At 39.8% G+C, this 17,946-nt stretch overlaps 1 protein-coding gene across 13 annotated transcripts in view; it reads left to right on the top strand.

Moving 5' to 3' along the window:
* Positions 1 to 17,946, top strand: part of ACACA (acetyl-CoA carboxylase alpha) — a 277,855-nt gene that overhangs the window by 31,346 nt on the left and 228,563 nt on the right. The gene's annotated exons all lie outside the window — the stretch shown is intronic.

Genomic DNA, 17,946 nt, shown 5'->3' with positions numbered 1-17,946 from the left:
AAAAATTTTCATAGAGAGCTGTACCGAGCTTCATCCATAAGAAATAAGGTGATTCTAACCTTAGTTAGAATCTGAGAGAATCTGGGAGTGGTTCTCAGCTTCCATTCCCATTGACTGGGTCAAGAGGGAAGTTATAGCGAACAAGAATAGTAAGAGAGAGAGCTGACCTATTCCTGCTACATCCTATCCTATTTTTCACATTGTCTGTATGAATTAGCAGTCCTGTTTTCTCAGTGACTAATCAGAAAAATAATAGTAATGATTGGTAACATTATCAAGTGCTTTACTATATGCCAAACTCTCTGCTGTGCTTTATGTGGAGTGTCACACTTAATCTCCACTGCAGCAAACCCACAAGGTAAGTAATATACTCTTATTACCCATAATTTATGGATGGGGAATTACCCAGTCAGAGCACATACTGTCAGCCACTACACTAAAACAAGAACCCTGGTTGTGTCCTCTTTGAGCAATTTTTCTCTAATTAAACGTCAGCCTTATTTAAAAGGGACAGAAGTTAGAAAATATATATATATATATTTTTAGAATTTTATTTTTTTTGATGTGGACCTTTTTTTTTAAAGTCTTTATTGAATTTGTTACAGTATTGCTTCTGTTTTGTGTTTTGGTTTTTTGGCTGTGAGGCATTTGGGCTCTTAGCTCCTGGACCAGGGATTGAACCTGTACCCCCTGCATTGGAAGGCAAAGTCTTAACCACTGGACTGCCAGGGAAGTCCCTGAAAATATATTTTTACATAATGCTTTATTAAAGAAGCAGTAAGGAAAATTAAAAACAAAATACTAGAAAGCAAACATAAAGCCTTGTATATCCACCACCCAGAGATAACTCCTGCTAATACCCTATTGTATAGTCTTCTGGATCCTTTTCTGTGCATAGGTGCATATGCATTTCTTGCTACTGAGATGAGATCATCCTGTATACATTGTTTTACAGTCTCTTTTTTGTCAAAAATTTCCACTTTTATATTTCAATAAATTTTCATCTCATCTAATATGTATACCATATTCAAGTTTCTCCAGTTGACTCTAAAATCCTGTTTCATCCAATCTGGTATCAAATCCAGGACCATACGTTGTATATTATATCCCTTAAATTTCTTAATCTATCGGTACCCTCTTTTTTTTTTGGTGACAGTGACTCGTTGAAAAGGAAGGTAGCAAATCATGAAAGTATATGGCTACTAGTGATAGTTTGGTGGTATAGAGATAAATGGAAGGAAAAATAAAGGATAATTTACCATTCCACACTTTTTATTGTTATAGCATGTGTAGCACAACAATTTGGTGTTGCACTAATGATGATATTTTAGTGGATTTTACAATCATAATGAAAGTGACCATTATCAAATATTGTATGATTTGACCGAAAGCTATGAAGAACAAGAGCTTTCTAGTTTTAGCTGTATATATTTGTGTTTGACCTGGAAAGAAACAAGAATTCTCTTTATTTTTTAGTCTCTCACTTTTAAACTCCTGAGTCTGAAGTGATTTCATTTAAATCTAGTGATGGAGGTGAAAATAAATAGCTGCAAAAGCCCTTGGAAAAGTAAAATGTGCCATACTGGTATAATATATTATTTATTATGGAGGAGTCCATTTGTGAGGTAAATTTTCATATTAGGGCTTTTGGGAATTTAGATCTGAAAGGCTTTTTTTTTTTTTTTTTTTTTGCGGTAGGCGGGCCTCTCACTGTTGTGGCCTCTCCCGTTGCGGAGCCCAGGCTCCGGACGCGCAGGCTCAGCGGCCATGGCTCACGGGCCCAGCCGCTCCGCGGCATGTGGGATCTTCCCGGACCGGGGCACGAACCCGTGTCCCCTGCATCGGCAGGCGGACTTTCAACCACTGTGCCACCAGGGAAGCCCTGAAAGGCTTTTGATTACAGCAAACATTTACTGTCAACGTTATAATTTATACGTTGAGAATAACCATTATTGAGAGGGCAGGAAACTTCATTTCCCCTTCCTATCTTTTGGCTCTTCTCTCTCGAGCTGTAACATGGGGAATAAGGAAACTGGCTCTAGTTTTGAGTTTATATTATGGCTTTGCTTGCAGATGGGCCTGTGAGAGTGTTCTTATGTTTGGCTTTCTTAGGATTTCCCATTTAGCTTCCCTGAGCTTCCCCCCTTCCCCCAGCAGCTCTCCAAACTCTTTACTCTCAATACTTCTTCCTTGATATTCTGAGGTTCCCAGTTGCCATGGTACCTCAGAAGTGGAGTAGACAGAGAAGGTCATTATGAGATCTGCAACGTGGTACTTTTTTGCTGAGGGCAATAGTTTCCTGTCTCTATCTCCCACTCATTCCTTCTTTCCATTCAGAAAACAGGAGCTGTCTCTGTCTGTGTGTGTATTATAGTCTCCAGAGTTTATTCTACAAACGTAGTTAATTGGAGGCATGAAATTACAAATGTTCTAATGTTCAGGACAGTTGCTTGAAAGTGTTTATTCCTTTTAGTACTTCTAGTGTAATGCATACATTTTCCCCCTCTGTTTTTCCTGTTAATATGAATTTAAAAGTGAAGTTTGCTTTTACTACTTGATTTTTTTTTAATTATGAGATGTACGCTTATTAGAGAAAATTTGGAAATCCAAAAAGTATAAAGAAAGAAATAAAAAACAATCCAAGATATGACCATCCAGCAATAACTGCTGTTAATATTTGATATGTTTCCTTTCAGTGTTTTTTACCCCTTAAGGATAAATTTCATCAAAAAGTATATACATAGGTGATGTTGTAATGAATACACAGCTCTGTTTCCTGCTTTTTCCCCCCACATAACAATATTTTCTCATGTCCTTAAAAATCTTTCATAAACGTGACTTTTTCAGAGTGCTAAAGTAGGGTTATGCTTGTTTCTAAGTGGCGTTCCCTACTATGGGCTCTTTGGTTTCTGAGGCAGTTTATTACTCCTTGATGATCTACTTTTTATTTTCCAAAAAATTTTTTGACATCTATAATCTGTTGGGGGGGTCTCTTCCATTCTCTTTGTCCTTATATCTTTATACCTCTTTTACTATTTTATTGTCATTTTTGTGATTTTGGTAGGGAACAGTAATAAACAAATGCTCACACTTTCAACTGGTAGTCCCATTCACTTCTTAATCTAGCGCAGTTGGGTTTCTGCATTTACCATTTCTTGTAGCTACTCTTAGAAAACTCTAAGCTACTTCTAAGCTACTCTTAGAAAACTGTTGAAACTACTCCTTATGTTCTACGAACATAATCTCCCAATTCTCTTTTCTGATCCTTCCCTCTTAGGTGCTTGAATAGGCTTGTTTTTTGTTTTTATTTATTTATTTATTCATTCATTCTTGGCTGCGTTGGTTCTTTGTTGCTGCGCACGGGCTTTCTCTAGTTGCGGTGAGCAGGGGCTCCTCTTCGTTGCGGTCCACGGGCTTCTCATTTGCAGTGGCTTCTCTTGTTGCGGAGCACAGGCTCTAGGCACTCAGGCTTCAGTGGTTGTGGCGTGTGGGCTCAGTAGTTGTGGCTCGTGGGCTCTAGAGCACAGGCTCAGTAGTTGTGGTGCTCGGGCTTAGTTGCTCCGCGGCATGTAGGATCTTCCTGGACCAGGGCTCAAACCCGTGTCCCCTGCATTGGCAGGAGGATTTTTAACCTCTGCGCCACCAGGGAAGCCCTACGTATTCTTGTTGATCCTATCCCCCAGTAATTCTTGAATTTGTCCCCTTCTTTCCATTGTTACTGCCATTGCTCTTGTTCTTATTTCTTATTTGGATTATGGCAATAGTATTTTAGCGCTTCTCCAGTCTCTTTCCCCCTACAGTATAAGCACCACATGGCCATTGTCATCTCTCTAAGGTAAACTGATCATCTCACAGCACTATTCAGTGGGTCCCCATTATCCATAGGATATTTTAGTGTCTAGCCAAACACTGTGCCAGGGTCCTCATGTTCTTTCTTTCTTTTTTTTTTTTAAATTATTTTAAAAATTTATTTATTTATTTTTGGCTGTGTTGGGTGTTCGTTGCTGCATGAGGGCTTTCTCTAGCTGCGGTGAGCGGGGGCTACTCTTCGTTGCGGTGTGTAGGCTTCTTATTGTGGTGGCTTCTCTTGTTTCAGAGCACGGTCTGTAGGCACGCGGCTTCAGTAGTTGTGGCTCGCGGGCTCTAGAGCACAAGCTCAGTAGTTGTGCAGCACAGGCTTTGTTGCTCCGCGGCACGTGGGATCTTCCTGGACCAGGGCTTGAACCCGTTCCCCTGCATTGGCAGGTGGATTCTTAACCACTGCACCACCAGGGAAGTCCGCTAATGTTATTTCTAATACTCACAACAGCTGTAATCATTATGATGGGCTTAATGAGATCTGTAAGGGGCCCACTAATGTCTCAGAGATGTTTGAACTGGGTTTTGAAGGATGAACAGAAAACAGACAAGACAAGCTAACAGAGATAGGTGTGTGTTTAGTAGGAAGGGTAGAGATGGTGAGGTTGACAACATGTGTAAAGGTGCCAGACTGGAAACATCCAGCATGTTCAGGCAGTTGTAAGACATGGAGTATCACTGGAATGTAGGGGGGACAGGGTAGTTAGAGCAGTGGAAGAAGAGGCTGGTGAGATAAAGTTCAGATGGTTAAGGGTCTTGTATGTCATACTAATGTTGCAGGAAGAAGGACCCCTGCCAGGGCCCGAGAGTGGGCTCCTGTTTAACACTTGGAAGTGAATTGTCCGAGGAGACACATGTGCTGACAAAGCAAGAGACTTTATTGGGAAGGAGTGCCCAGGCGGAGAGCAGTAGGGTAAGGGAACCCAGGAGATCTGCTCTGCCACGTGGCTTGCAGTCTCGGGTTTTATGGTAATTGGATTAGTTTCCAGTGGTCTCTGGCCAATCACTCTGACTCAGGGTCCTTCCTGGTGGTGTGGGCATCACTCAGCCAAGATGGATTCCAGCGGGAAGGATTCTGGGAGGTTGGTAGGACATACGGACTGGCGTCTCCTCTCTCCTTTTGACCTTTCCCAAATTCTTCCAGTTGCTGGTAGCTTGTTAGTTCTGCGTTCCTTACCAGGACCTCCTGTTGCAAGTGGCTACTATCTTGCCTGGCCAGGGTGGGTGGTTTCAGTCACTAACACTAAGACATATACAAGATGGAAAACATGGGGACTTCCCTGGTGGCACAGTGGTTAAGAATCCGCCTGCCAATGCAGGCGACATAGGTTCGAGCCCTGGTCTGGGAAGATCCCACATGCCATGGAGCAACTAAGCCCGTGTGCCACAACTACTGAAGCCCATGCACCTGGAGCCCATGCTCCGCAACAAGAGAAGCCCATGCACCACAGTGAAGAGTAGCCCTCGCTCGCCTCAACTAGAGAAAGCCCGCGCACAGCAACGAAGACCCAATGCAGCCAAAAATAAATAAATTTATTATTTTTTTTAAAAAAAGATGGGAAACAGTATTTAGGTTTGGCTGTACAACAGAATCATCTGCAGAGCTTTATTCCTGAGCCCTGTCTCAGACTGATTAAATTACAGTCTCTGGTTATTCTGCTACTCTCCAGGTGAGTCTGATCTGAAACCTGAGCTGAGAATCACTTTTTCAGAGTTTAGAGCAATGCCTGGCATATAGTATATGCTTAATAAATGTTTGTTGCATTGAAATTAAAGTTGTGCAAGTAGATTTGATCACTGTGAGGAAGAGTATATAGGTAGGAGGGAAATGTATCTTAAGGAAATGTCTACCTTCAGATGGAAGGAGGGGGAAAAAGGAGACAGGAAATGATCGGTGAGGTAGAAGGAGAACCAAGAAAACCAGAGGAAAGATGATTTAAAGGTAGAAGATGTGACATGAAGTGGTGAATAGAGATGAAAGATGGAGAAAAAGCCCTGGAGTTAAGGGTCAGAGAAGCCTGAGGTGAACAGCTTTAAGTAGATGGCAAGAGATAAAGTAATGAACAAATGGTGAAAGAACAGGAATTTCAACAGTTCACCTCTTAAGAAGTTGATGGCAAGGAAGAAAATACAATAATTACTTAAGGGCATTATAGGATCTGCTCACTTGCTGCCTCTCCCACCCCTCTCCTCCCCCTCCCCCTCCCACTACTCCCCCCACCCCTCTTTTGTCTCCTCCCCCAAGCTCTCTCAGGTTTTCTTATTGGAATGCCCTTCTCCTGACTGTTGAAATTCCTTTCATACTTTGGGGTCCTCACGTTTTAAGGTCCTTCTCAAATGCTGGCTGTGCTGTGAAATTCTTGTTCTTTCTCCTATTTTGTAGTTCTCTTCTGGAAATTTGGCCTTCCATTTTTTTCCACAACAACAGTTTCATTCTTTTCCATTGTCCTTAAACCAGCAGTCTCCCTTTCTGCTAGTCCCTGCCTCCTCTAGACACACTTTCAGTTCATAACTTTGCCTCATATTTCATGGAGAAAATAGAAACTATCAGACCAGAAATTCTTCCTCCAGACACTTAATTTCAAGCTTACTTGTATCTGTACTCATATTCTTATCTTTGTCATTGATTTTTAGTTTAATCCATTGTATTCAGAGGATATACTCTATGTAATTTCAAATTTTTGAAATTTGTTTATACTTTATGGCTTAGCATATGGTCTACTTTGGTACAGTTTTTTTTGATTGGTTTGTTTTGTTTTCGTTTTTTGGAATTTTTTTGGCTGCGCCGTGTGGCTTGCAGGATCTTAGTTCTCTGACCAGGGGTCGAACCTGAGCCCTCAGCAGTGAAAACGCGGAGTCCTAACCACTGGACTGCCAGGGAATTCTCTGGTAAAGTTTTATAAACACTTGCAAAGAATGTGTATTTTGTATTTGTTGGTTATAAAATTCTATACATGTCAATTAAGTTGAGTTTTTCAATTGTGTTGTTTTTCTGTATCCTTGATGTTTTTTGCCTAATTGTTCTCAGTTGCTGAAAGAGGAATATTAATTAATCTCACTGTCAGAATCCTGAATCCTATAAATCAATGAGAAAAAGATATTTCAATGTCTTTTGAAGACATTCAACCCAATAGAAATATAAGGAAAAGACTTGAACTTCACAAAAGAAGGTGCCTGGACGGCAAATAAGCTTATGAAAATAAGCTGTTTAATATCATTGATCATCAGGGATTTGCAGATTAAAAATCACTATGAATTAATTGCCATCCCAACCAAAAAGGCCAACACTAAAAGACTGGCAATGTCAAGTGTTAGCAAGGGTGTACGACACATGGAAGTCCCATACATAGCTAACGGGAATAAACGTAGGCACAACCACTTTAGAAAAGTATTTGGGCAGTATCTTTTACGGCCATAAACATACATATACTCTGTCAACAAGCAAGTCCTTTCTTTGCTATTTACCCAAAAGAAATGAGTGCATTTGTCCACCAAAAACCAAGTTCAAGTATAGTCAAAATTCATAAAAAAACAGAATGTCCACCAATAGAATAAATAAATCATGTAGTAGTCACACAATGGAATGCTACATGCAATGAAAATGAACAAACTACTGCTATGCCACAACATGGATGAATTTCATGGACATAATATTGATCAAATACATACAGTACGGCACTATACATATGAAGTTCAAAAACAGGCAAAACTGATTGATGGTGATAGAGTTCAGAATAGTGTTTACATTGGGGAAGATATTGACTGGAAAGGAAGCACACTGGAGCCTTCTGAGACTGTGGAAATAATCGGTATCTTAATGGAGTGGTTGATTATGTGCATATGTACATATGTAAAATTAATTGAGTGTATAATTAAGACTTTGCACTTTATTGTATGAAATTACATCTCAAAAAGTAGATAAAACAGGCAGGACTTCCAGCTATAACTTAGTGAGGAGGTGAACAAATCCTTAATCCCAAAAAGCAACTACGAAGCTTGACAAAACCATTTCAGCCTTAAAATAAACTATAAGGCATACAACAGTCTGAGAGAAGTTTATATTTGAAAAACTGCTGAAATTCAATAAGAACAGTAGGAGTCTGTGGTGTTCTTGTCAGGACTTCTCCCATTCCCTTCCCTCAGCTTGGTTGGCATGGAGGTTTTGCCTCTGTGGGTATGCCATAAGGGCTGGAGTTTTTGATGCTGCAGTTGAAGGGAGCATACTCCTTTTGGGTAGTGGATGATGCCCATGCTCCCCAGTGACATTGTCAGTAGAAGTGACCATCTGGCAGGGGATGAGAGAGGTGGGCCAACCGCTCTACTAGCCTGAGGTGTGTTTGTGGTTGGGGTGAGCATATTGCTGGTTGAGCCTGCGTGCGTGCACAGAGTGGACATGACAGGGCTCAGCAGAAAGTTAAAGCCAGGACATACTTGAAAATGTCCTGAACTTCAAATGTGGTACTCTGCCTTACACACAGACACATGAACGGAGCACAAAAGCCTTACTGGCCTCAGGTGTTTGGGTATAACCCCTGCCTAATCACTGGCTGACATTTAAGTTTTGCAGACATAGAGGTAACACCTTAGGAAGGAGGTTGAAACATAAAAGCACATGATAAGAAGAAATTGAGCTGAGGCATCAGTGATTGTACTCTCTGGGGGAGAGAGATTTCACAGATTTAGCCCAGGCAAATTATTAAGCCAAGAAAGAAAAACAAACAAGCAAGCATTAGTAACAACAACAATCTTCATGGGTAAAAGAAATCAGAATCCAGAGTTGATACAATAAATTGTTTAATATGTTAAGTTTTCAACAAAAAAATAATGAGATGTGAAAAGAAATAGGAAAGTTAGCCCATATTTAGGAAAAAAGTCAATATAGACTGTCTCTGAGTGTCTAGATGCTGGATTAGCAGACAGAGTCTTCAAATCAGGTATCATAAATGTATTCAAAGAACCAAAAGAAAGCATGTTTAAAGAATTTTTTAAAAGTATGACAACAATGTATCAATAAATAATATTCTCAGTAAGGAGAGAGAAATTTAAAAGAAGCAAATGTCACCAAAGAGGATATACAGATGGCAAATAAAGATGTGAAGAGATGTTTAAAATCACTAGCTATTAGGGAAGTGCAAATTAAGACAGTAAGTATTACTATACAACTGTCAGAGTGCCTAAAATAAAAACTAGTGACAACACCAAATGTTTGCAAGAATGTGGAGTAATTGGAAAACTTGTACATAGTTGGTGGGAATGTAAATGATACAGCCAGTCTGGAAAATAATTTGGAAATTTCTTATAAAACTAAATATTTACCATATGTTCCAACAATTCCATTCCTAGTTACATACCCATAAGAAATGAAAGCATATGTTCACATAAAAACTTGTACATGAATGTCCACAGCAACATTATTCATAATAACTATAAAGTGGAAATAACCCAGTATCCATCAACTGATAAATGGATAAACAAAATGTGGTATGGCCATACAGTGGAAAATTATTTGGCCATAAAGAGAAATGAAGTATGGATACATGCTACAACTTTGAAAACATTATGCTAAGTGAAAGAAGCCACATATGATATCATTCCATTTATATGAAATATCTGGAATAGGCAAATCTATAAAGACAGAAAGTAGATTAGTCATTGCCTAGGACTGGGGAGGGGACTGGGGGAAATAGGGAGTGTCTGCTATTGAGTACAGGGTTTCTTTTGGGGGTAAGGAAAATGTTCTAAAATTGATTGTGATGATGGTTCACAACCATGTGAATATAATAAAAACCATTGAATTATATACTTTAAATGGCTGAAATATATGGTATGTGAATTATATCTCAATAAAGTTGTTAAGGATTTTAAAATGAGATTAGCAAGGTCACAGGCTATAGGATCCATATACAAAAATTAGTTGTATTTCTGCATACTAGCTAGCAATGAACAAGCAAAAAATTAAATTAAAAAAATTTTATTCACTATGGCAATGAAAATAATAAAATGCTTAGGAATAAATTCAACAAAAATAGTATAAGACTTGTACATTAAAAATTATATTACTGGGACTTCCCTGGTGGTCCACTGGTTAAGAATCTGTCTTGTAATGCAGCAGATGCTGGTTTGATCCCTGGTCGGGGAACTAAGATCCCACATGCCACCGGGCAACTAAGCCTGGGCGCCGCAACTACAGAGCCCACGTGCCACAACTAGAGAGAAGCCTGCACACTGCAATGAAGCAAAAAGGCTGTGCACTGCAACTAAGACCCAACGCAGCCAAAAAATAAAAATAAAATTAAATTATATTACATTGCTGAGAGAAATTGAAGAAACTTAAAGTCTAAATACAGGCATACCTTGTTTTATTGCACTCGCTTTATTGCACTTCACAGATAATTGCATTTTACAAATTGAAGGTTTGTGGCAACCCTGCATTGTCAGATGATGGTTAGCATTTTTTAGCAATAAAATCTTTTAAAATTAAGGTATGTACATTTTTTGGTAGACATAATGCTATTATTGAACACTTAGTAGACTATAGTATAGAGTAAACCTAACTTTTCCATGCATTGGGAAACCAAAAAATTCATGTGACTTACTTTATTGCAATATTCACTTTATTGTGGTGGTGAATTGTGGAACCAAACCTGCAATATCTATGAGGTATGCCTATAAATGGAGAGACAGTCCATGTTTGGGAATTGGAAAACTCAATATTGTCAAAATGGTGATTTTCCCTAAATTGATCTTTAAATTCACAGTCCATGTCAAAATCCTAGGAGGATTTGTTTTTTCTTTCTAGAATTTGCCAAACTCATCCTAAAATTTACATGGAAACCTAAAGGACCTAGAATAGACAAAACAATTACGGAAAAGGAAAGCAAAGTTGGAAGACTTACACTACCTGATTTCAAAAACTGACTGTAAAGCCACAGTTATCAAGGCTGTGTGGCATTGTTAACGGGGATAAGCATATAGATCAGTGAATCACAGTTAGGAGTCCACAGCTAAATCTATTTATATATATGGTCAGTTGATTTTCAAAAGAGGTACATCCTTGATTCAAGATTTCTTTGCTTGGAAAAGCCCCAGTGTAAAACAGTCTCTCACAGTGCGTGCTGCAGTGTCACTCAGACTGCCTTGCAGTCAGGCTAGCTAATGCATCACAGTCTGCCGGATAAACTGCTACGTCATCCTTGGTGCTTGGCATGTTACAATGTTGGGATCAGTGTGGGCTTCTAGTTGGATTTTGTGCCAGGTACGTGTCTACTTTGGACACTCTCTTTTCATGTTAGATTAAAATGAGGATGCTTTGAATTTGGAGGAATGAATGTGGCTTTTTCTTTCTTTTGTTCTAATATTACAGGAGGATTGGGAGCAGCATCCATAAAAGATTAGAAACACTAGCTTTGTTTTGGATCTGGGTGTGCTGCGTTAGTGTTTGGTTGTTTTAGAAAGATCACTTTGGTGAAAAGGAAGCACAAACTTGATTACTGAGAGTGACTCTGGTATATTTTCTGATATAATCAAGTGAAAAATAGCCTGCTTTATTCTATACGCGATGCTTTGCTTTTTGAATGTTGAACTTATATAACAAAGGCAGAGAGTGATTCTCTTTTGGGAACTGCCTACATCTGGCAGTTAGATGTGTGTAAAATTGAGCTGCTTCTACATCTGTGGTCACTGTAATTGTTCTGAACAAAGGCTTCAGTGCTCTGTTTTTTGAGACATGTTATCCTGAAGAGACATAAAGATAGGAGGACTCCTCTGCATCAGCTTCTTTAAAGGAGGAAGCAAACTTGACTGACTTTATCAGACGTTAGCATAGTATGGAAGGAATGATGCAGAGTGGTACAGGCCAGAAGCCAATCCAGGACTTCCATTTTTTATTATGCCTAATGGTCATATTGAGCGAGTGTCCTGATTGAGTCTTTTCACCTTGGGTCACCTGAATGTCCTAAGATCAAGGTTTGTCTTAATCATTTATCTTCTATTTGATTTTTCATCTTTCATCTGTGTTCCAGGTCATTTGTGTACTTCTGTTTTGGAGGGTTTCCCTGGAAGGTTAATAGGTTCTCAGCATAGTTGGCGTTAGATAAGAATTAACCATTTGTATTCAACACTTTGGTGAGAAAGAATTTTTCTGTGGTGCATGAATCAGGTTAGATATGACTCTGGTGGATTAGACCCTTCCTAATGGCTTATCTCAGGAAATTGTGATTCTGTAGATTCTAGCTGTTGCAGTCTTTTCTGCCATTACAAGGGAGCAATATCCTGAGCAATATCTACTTAATTAAAAGCTAAAACAGGACTATGTTAGTGTATAACATTCAGCCACCATTTATTTATTTAAGTGATTTGTCCATTTGTGGCAAATTTGCTTGCATAGCAATAGATGTGTCCCAGTAGTTTTTTAGGCAGGGTTTTTCTTCCCTGCTTAAACTGGATTAGACCTCTGTGTCTAAAATATTTTTCTGGGCCCCTTTTCCTTTCAGGGGTTTTATCCACATCTTCTCCTTATCCCATTTGTACCAGCTCCAGTCTTATTCTCAAATTTTAGTGAATAAAATCTTAGTTTTTGTTGTTTTTTAAAAAGGTGTGTGTGTGGGTGTGTGGGTGTGTGTGTGTGTGTGTGTGTGTGTGTGTGTGTGTGTGTGTGTGTGTGTGTACACCACTACTCTGGCCTGAGAATTAGAGTTGTGACTCCCACATTATTCAAAGTTCCTCAGTAGTGGCATGTTTCGTCCTTTTGACTGGCTTGCTTTCTCTCCTGACCTGCTCTCCCCACTCTTGGAGTCTGAAAATCAGTATTATTTGTTTTGATTGGATCTCAGAAATTACCTATTTAGGCTGTGCTGTTCTCCTCCCTCTGGATTTCCTGACCCCATTACTTTCTTGGCATAGTTGTGCTTGTAAACTTTGTCTTCTTTTTGCCCTGGGCCCTCCCTGTCATGTGCTCCTGGCAGCCTGGAGGGGCCGTGGAGCTTTTCTCTGGTGACTGTCAGAAGAAAGTGACCGTTGTTGAAACACGTTTGCTGCGGCTAAGGCAGAGCTGCTGAGATCTACTTTCTAGTTATACAAGCTTTTATATTTCTCCCCCTTTCCTCTCAGTCCCCTTGGGAAATCAACTAATTCTGTGTGTGGGCCCAGGGTAGGGAGAAAATGCAAACAGGAGGGGAAGTATGGAAATTGGGGACAAAGTACACAAAAAGACTGTAGCTTGAGGCCATCAGGAATACTCTACTCTGACTGAAGCAGGGCCAAGAAGTAGGCACAGTATGTCTTGTCCTCCTGGGTTTTAAGCACCTGCAGCAGGAGGACAAACTCCGGCTTGTGTTTACAAGGCCGACATCTGAAGAAAAAGCCTCCATTCCTTTGCCATCTTGATATGGAGGGTTCTGCGGAGGAAAATAAGGAGATGAGATATTACATGCTTCGAAGGTAAGTTTTAGAGTGCCGTATCTGGGCAATATATACCTTTAAAAAACAATAAGACATTGACAGCTAAGCCCTGGAATTTATGGGCAATCTGATTTGATGATTTTCTTGTGTCTGTAGGAAACTTTTTTTTTTTTAAGGAAATGAATTAAAACGCTCATATTTGCTCCTGGATTTCTAAACCTTTATTTTACACTCAGAATTTGAACCAAAGATACCCGAGACCATGTGTGACATTGTAGCTGCGTTGAAAACAAGCACCCGTGCACAGACCTTGCTGTGTGCTGGTCTTTCGTTAAGGAATCTCACTTAGTCTGTGCCAAAGTTGCTCACTGTTCTTGGCTGGTTTTTCAAGAGTGAAGTCTCTTTATCTATTTTGAAGGAAAATATCAATTCTGTGTGGTAGGTAGCATCCTGTTGAAGGTAGTTTTGCAGAAAACTTTTTTAGACTCTGTCTCTTGGACCAGGAAAGGTGGCTGCTGTCGTCGTCCCGGCGTGTGACAGTAGGCAGCCAGACTGGAGGTGTTGAGAGTGCCAAGCTCTCCTATCCCGAATCTTTCTTCTTCCTGCTGTTAGAACTCACGCTGAAGAGGAAATGAGTCAGGCCTTCTTCAGAACTCTTACAGGTCTGTGCCTCTCCAGCAGAGGGTCGACATAAAAGACCTGAATGATTTGCTGGATGGCAGTCATTAAGGGTCGCTTGCTTGTATTTGCAAACTGGAGTTTTTATTTTGATAAAAATTACCTGAAAATTAAATAGACCCTGGAAAATATAGAAACAAATGAAAAACACTGATTTGGCAAAATGTGTCTTTAAAACAGTCATCCTTTCCTTTTCCTTTTTACTTGACCTCTTCCATCCTTTGGGGGGTAAACCAAGCAAATCTTCCACTGAGAGTCAAATAAGTAAAAACCAACTGGTATATTTTAAATATACATATTATATATTGTTTTATATATAATATATACTTATATATTTTGTATATTTTAATATATATACAGTAAAATGATTTATATATGTATAAATATAATAAATATATATATAACTTTGGTTTATTATTTTATATATGTAAAACAAACATATATACAAACAGAATACACATACACATATATATATTAATTACACACACATACACAGTTTTGTTTTTCTGTGGTTAAATACAATAGGTGATCTGTCCATTTTTTTCAAGGAGATATCCCTCCTGGAGCAGTCTGTCCTCCAATTTGAAAAATCATCTAGAGAATTCCCTTCTCTTCTGTGTTGGATCCTCTATTTCTTGCATTCCTTGTCTTCCTTTATCTTGGTTTATTTCATCTTTTGGGAAGACAACATTCTCTGGTAGCTTCCTGAGAAAAGCTAGGTGAGAGGTAAAGATTTTGAGATCTTTTCTATCTTTCCACTTGATCCTCTTGTTTTTAGCATGGTGCCTAGCTTCTGAACGTGGCTATATGAAGGATCCCATCTATTTTTTTAAAATCTTTTTAAAAATAAATTTATTTTTGGCTGCATTGGGTCTTTGTTGTTGCACGCAGGCTTTCTCTAGTTGCAGTGAGAGGGGGCTACTCTTTGTTGCGGTGCGCGGGCTTCTCATTGCGGTGGCTTCTCTCATTGTGGAGCACGAGCTCTAGGCATGCGAGCTTCAGTAGTTGTGGCACGCAGGCTCAGTAGTTGTGGCTCACAGGCTCTAGAGCACAGGCTCAGTAGTTGCGGCACATAGGCTTAGTTGCTCCGCAGCATGTGGGATCTTCCCAGACCAGGGATCGAACCTGTGTCCCCTGCATTGGCAGGCGGATTCTTAACCACTGTACCACCAGGGAAGTCCTCATCCCATCATTAAAAGTAAGGTATATTTCTGTTTTTCTCCCCTCTTTGATTACAAGTGACCCTCAGGGCATTCCTTTGTTATCTCTAAACTATTGATTAAAACGTATGAACAATCCCTTCCCCACCTTAATTTTATCGATAAAGATTTTGCTTCCCTTTTTGTCTTATACTCGGGCATCTCCTTATTTATCCTAGGTTTATATCTTCTCTGTCTCTCTGTCCCTAAGAAACTGAAAGTTGATCTCTAGGGAGTATATGTGTGTGTGTGTGTTTAATCTCAGTGTATAGAATTATATAACCATAATTTTTGGTTCAAGACACACTCATTCGTCCATATGTAACCCACTATTATTTATTTATTTGGTTACTTATTTAGTAATTTTAAAAATAGTGTAAAAAGGAATTTGAAAACCCACCACTTAAAGGTTGATCCTTGGCCATCACCTACATCTTTCTAACCATATGGTCTCTCCTCCAGAAACCTTCTCCCTGCTTTCCCCACCCAGGTAGTCATTTCCCTTGATCACATGTTCATCACATTATTTTGTTTCTCTGTTTACATAGTTTTTTTGTGTCTATATGTATGTCTTAAAAGTATGTATATTTTAGTTTTTAACTTTATGATCTGTTTTTTGTTTTGTTTTGTTTTTTGCGGTACGCGGGCCTCTCACTGTTGTGGCCTCTCCCGTTGCGGAGCACAGGCTCCGGACACGCAGGCTCATCGGCCATGGCTCATGGGCCTAGCCACTCCGTGGCATGCGGGATATTCCCGGACCGGGGCACGAACCCGTGTCCCCTACAACGGCAGGCGGACTCTCAACTGCTGCGCCACCAGGGAAGCCATTTATGATCTGTTTTTAATTTTATAATCTATATATAATATTTGGGAGCTTCTTATATATTAATCATATATCTATACACTTGACTAAGGCCTCCTATTATTTCTAATAATTTGCAGAATCTTTTGTTTTCTATGTAAATTACATCATTCACAAATAAATATAATTTAACTTCCTCCTTGGCAGTCCTCAGGTCTCTAATGTACTTATTAATTTTTTTATTTTATTGCACTTGCTAGGAAATCTAACAGTTTTACATTTATGGATTTTCTAAAATTAAACCATCCTTGCTTACCTGGGACAAACTCAAGTTGGTTGTGGAGTAACATACTTTTTAACTAATATTTTGCCTATCCTTGACCCAACACCTATTTAGAATATCGTCTTTAGGAATTTTGCAACTGTGGTCATGAGTAAAGCGGCCCTGGACTTCCCTTTCATGTAACATCTTTGTCTGGTTCTGGTATCGGTATTACTCTAACTGGGGAGTTTTACTTCTTTTTCTACTGTCTGGAAGTTTGGTAGGCTACGATTCTTGAAAGTTCAGTAGAACTTGTCTTTTAAAACCATCTGGGGCTTCCCTGGTGGCGCAGTGATTAAGAATCCACCTGCCAATGCAGGAGACACGAGTTCGAGCCCTGGTCTGGGAAGATCCCACATGCCGCGGAGCAGCTAAGCCCGTGCACCACAACTACTGAGCCTGCGCTCTAGAGCCTTCGAGCCACAGCTACTGAAGCCCACAGGCCTAGAGCCCATGCTCCGCAACAAGAGAAGCCACCACAATGAGAAGCCTGCGCACCCCAACAGAGTAAACCCCGTTCGCCGCAACTAGAGAAAGCCCGCACATAGCAACAAAGACCCAACGCAGCCAAAAATAAATAAATAAGTAAATAAGTAAGTAAATAAATAAATAAAATAAAAATAAAACCATCTGGACCTGGTGTTTCTTTGTGGGAAGGTTTTAATCATACTCTTTTATTTTGAAGAGAGAAATTACTTGAGTGCAAGGTTAGAGTGTAGGAGAAAGGAAGGAAAAATAGAAATAGAAGAAAGCAGCTGTCTGTTAAATAGTGTATAAAGGAGTTTATTTACTATATCCATTATCTCATTCAGTCCTCAAAACACCCTTTCAGAAGGTCTGTCAGTGCTGAGTCAAGGTCCAGTCAGGGAAAGAGAAACTGCATTAGGTATTATAAACAAAAGACATTCAATTGTGAAAATTGGTTACTTGGGTGTTAGAAGAATAAAAGAACAAAAAAGACATGCTGAGGTAACCCAAGGTTAATATCTGCAGGAAGCAGCTACCACGCCTCAGGAAGAGGTAGTATTCCCAGAACCTACAAGCTTGGTGAGGGCCCAAGGTGCTTGGAGAGGGGCTGGTGCTTGGACCTCTGGGGGTAAGCTTTAAGTAGCTGCTGCTCAGATCCCTGAGGAGGAGGCCTGGCCTGACAGGTGATTGATAGGCCCAGGCCGGGTAGCCCAGAGGATGAGTGAGCATGGCAGGGCTGGTACTCTGACAGCCAAGGAGCCACAACCCACTGCTCCTTGTCCTTCTAAGGGCATGCACCACGGCTATTCCTGAATGCTGAAAGATGCTAGAGACTGGAATTAACTCTGTTTTCCTGTGGAGCAATGCTGATAATAGCTGGGAAATAAGAAGAAAATCCCTTTCTCTCTCTCTCTCTCTCTCTTTTTTTTTTTTTCTTAAACCCTTCTGCCTTCCTATTGGCGGAATCAAACAAGTTTGCATGGTGTTAAGCCCTGTTGTCATAGAGCAGAGCATAAAAGGGTGGGCTTGGAGCTGAGAGACAATAGCTAAAAACCTAGAACAGTGAATACCATACATATTTACAAAGAGAAAAGTGAAGCTTAGCAAGTTTAAGTTATTCGGTGAAGATCTGGAATTTAAAGCAGGCCTGTGCTGTTTCCACCACTATCTAATCTAAAACATCATTGATTGTTAGAGGCACGATTATTGAATGTACCACT

This window comes from Tursiops truncatus, chromosome 20 (genome assembly GCF_011762595.2).
Source record: "Tursiops truncatus isolate mTurTru1 chromosome 20, mTurTru1.mat.Y, whole genome shotgun sequence".
Lineage (NCBI taxonomy): Eukaryota > Metazoa > Chordata > Mammalia > Artiodactyla > Delphinidae > Tursiops > Tursiops truncatus.
The sequence above is the reverse complement of the archived record's forward strand: the minus strand, read 5'-3'. Positions and strand labels throughout refer to the sequence as shown.